A 3,205-nucleotide genomic window follows, 5' to 3' on the forward strand; every position below is an offset into this window, starting at 1 on the left:
TGGGAGACCTGATTGCCCTTGTGTTATGAGAGAGTACTCTGGGACTGGGAAAATGTAAATAAAGTGGAATATTTTTTCATAAAAATTTGTATAGTTGCGACCCCTGTCACTGTACCACTCTCCTAATTCTCACCTCGTCTGTCCCCTTCTCACTGCCATTATACCCACATCCTGAAGTCAGCTGTGGGGCCATCGAAAGGAGGGAGAAATGGTCACTCTCTGATGAGGGTTCGCACTCTGTTGGGTATCCTCAGCCAGCCAGCAGTGGAAATATAATCAAGTATCTTGGCGTCAGGGTCACAAATGCCCTGCAGAGGTCCAGGATCAAAGACGAATGCTAGGAATGCTTAGATTCTCTGCAGCAAGTAAGGGGTCAGTAAAGTATTCCAAAATTAACTGTGCTTGATATCGAGTCTATAAGGTAAGACAATATTTTTTAAAGATGTGAAAATATTAACTGTGAAGAAATGCAGGATATTAATGAATGGCATGAACCATCTTAAAAGATCAGATAACCAAAGGCCCGATTCAGAGAAGCAGAATGCTGGCCAACACAGGTGAAACATCCATTCCAGATTCTCCACCTTTAGAGCCATTCTCCAGACTGCAGTTTGCTCCACTGCTGTTTAGAATCCCACTTTTATAAACTCTCAACCAGTGAAAAGAATTTGTTAAAGGAGCAAGGAAGAGAAGCCAGAGGCCTCCTTGGATGAGACTTCTGCTTTCTGAAAAGCACAAACACACTGATAACTCCAGAATGTGGCCTAACATTGTCCAGCTAGAGAACCTCTAATACACAGTAAACGTTTTGTACTACACAGAACCAGGAAATGGAAATGAGTAATGTGAACAAGTGTTTTGGTCAAGTTGTTTATTAAGCACGTATTACCAAGCAACTGCCTGTATACAAACCACCATGTGAGGTGCTGCCAAGGAATGAGAAGTCAGACCTGCACCCTGCCTTCCTGGAATATTAACCTAGTGAGGATTAAAGGGACCAACCGAGAAAAATCAAGTGAACCAAATCATTAAAGGTTGCCAAGTGCTGTGAAGAGAATGAACAAAATCAGAAAGGGGAGGCCCTCTTTCTAAAGATGCTCACAGAAGGCCTGTCCTAAGAGTAATATCAATGCTAAGACTTGAAGGATGAGAAAGAACCTCTTATATCAAGAACAGGAAGAACGGATAGAGGGAAGAGCTGTGCAGACTACCTGATGTGTGAAGAGTTTGGCATATTCAAGAAGACAAGGTTTTAGCAAAATGATCAGGGCATGTGTGGCACCAGTTGGGATTGTAGAGATCGATGGGCCAGATCATTCAATTTCATCCTAAGTGAGAAGAGGTCACTGAAGGGTTTTCAATGGAGAAATGACATGTTTGATTCCTATTATAAGATGACAGTGAACTTCTGGCTACTGAGAGAAAATGGGTTCTAAGGGGACCAAAGTGGAAGTAGAGAGCATGTTGGAAACTGCCAGCAGCCCAAGTTGGAGATGATGGTGGCCTGGAGAGGGTGGTGATAATGGAAATGAAAGTGGATTGAAGATATATTTTGGGAAGAAAATCAGTGAACTGCTAATGGATTAGATGCAAGGATAATGGACAGGGAGGAGTCAGGCGGTAGCTTCCTGGCTTGAATAGCTGAGTTAGTGGTGCCATTTACTGGAATGAGAATAGGTCTGGAATGGAAAAATCTAAAAGTCTATTTAATATTAACATTTGCACTATATGTGAGATGTGCAATTAGAAATTTCAAGTAGATGGTTTTATATATGGACTGAAGCTCTGGATGGTCATACCTCAGTTCAGTTCAGTCATTCAGTCATGTCCGACCGCATGGACTGCAGCACGCCAGGCCTCCCTGTCCATCACCAACTCCTGGAGTGTACTCAAACTCATGTCCATTGAGTTGGTGATGCCATCCAACCATCTCATCCTCTGTCGTCCCCTTCTCCTCCCACCTTCAATCTTTTCCAACAACAGGGTCTTTTCCAATGAGTCAACTCTTTGCATGAGGTGGCCAGAGTATTGGAGTTTCAGCTTCAGCATCAGTCCTTCCAATGAATATTCAGGGCTGATTTCCTTTAGGATGGACTGGTTTGATCTCCTTGCAGTCCAAGTGATTCTCAAGAGTCTTCTCCAACACCACAGTTCAAAAGCATAAATTCTTTGGTGCTCAGCTTTCTTCATAGTCCAACTCTCACATCCATGCATGACTACTGGAAAAACCAAAGCTTTGACTAGACGGACCTTTGTTGACAAAGTAATATCTCTGCTTTTTAATATGCTGTCTAGGTTGGTCATAGCTTTTCTTCCAAGGAGTAAGCGTCTTTTCATTTCATGGCTGCAGTCACCATCTGCAGTGATTTTGGAGCCCTCCAAAATAAGGTCTGTCACTGTTTCCACTGTTTCCCCATCTATTTGCCATGAAGTGATGGTCATACTTGGAGCTGTACATTTGGGAGTGGTCAAAGGAGCAGAAGGTATTTAAAGCTATGGGAAGAAATAATGAAATCTAGAGCTGCACTATTTAATACTGTAGCCACTAGCTACATATAGGTATTAAATGAAAAATTTAGGTCCTTAGGCACAACAGCCAGATTTCCAGCACACAGTAACTGTATGTGGCAGTTGACTACCTTATTAAATGGTGTAGGTGTAGAACATTTTCGTTATTGCAGAAAGGTCTGTTGGACGGTACTGCCCCCAGAGAGAGTACAGCAAAATATGAGGACCCAGGACGAAGTCTTAAGGAATAAGACTCAATATTTAGGGAATCAGACGGGTGGAAGCACCAGGAATAAATGCTAAGAAAGAGCAATCAGGGACTTCCCTGATGGTCCAGTGGCTACGACTCTGTGCTACCAACGCAGGGGACCCAGGTTCAATCCCTGGCCAGGGAACTAGATCCCACATGCTGCAACTAAGAGTTTGCATGCTGCAATGGACCTGGCACCTCCAAACAAATAAGTATTTAAAAGAAAAGAGCAGTTAGTGAGCAATTGGCAACACTACCTGTGGATACTTTATGCAAGCAGCAGCTGTAATAAGGTTGACTTTCCAACTAGGACTACAGAGATTGTTAAAATCCTAAATATGCAAAAGCTTCCAGAGTGAAGTTGATATATATTGTTAGAGAAGGTCAGTACCTTAAACTGAATGAATAGGAATAAGAACCCATGGAGATGGAACAGTTTGGACTTCC

General features: G+C 42.7%; 1 non-coding gene across 1 annotated transcript; it reads left to right on the top strand.

Annotated features, from left to right (window-relative positions):
* Positions 2,831-2,903, top strand: TRNAG-ACC. Its single transcript has one exon. It is a non-coding gene; the product is annotated as a tRNA-Gly (tRNA).

This window comes from Capra hircus, chromosome 22, assembly GCF_001704415.2.
Source record: "Capra hircus breed San Clemente chromosome 22, ASM170441v1, whole genome shotgun sequence".
NCBI classification, from domain to species: Eukaryota; Metazoa; Chordata; class Mammalia; order Artiodactyla; family Bovidae; genus Capra; species Capra hircus.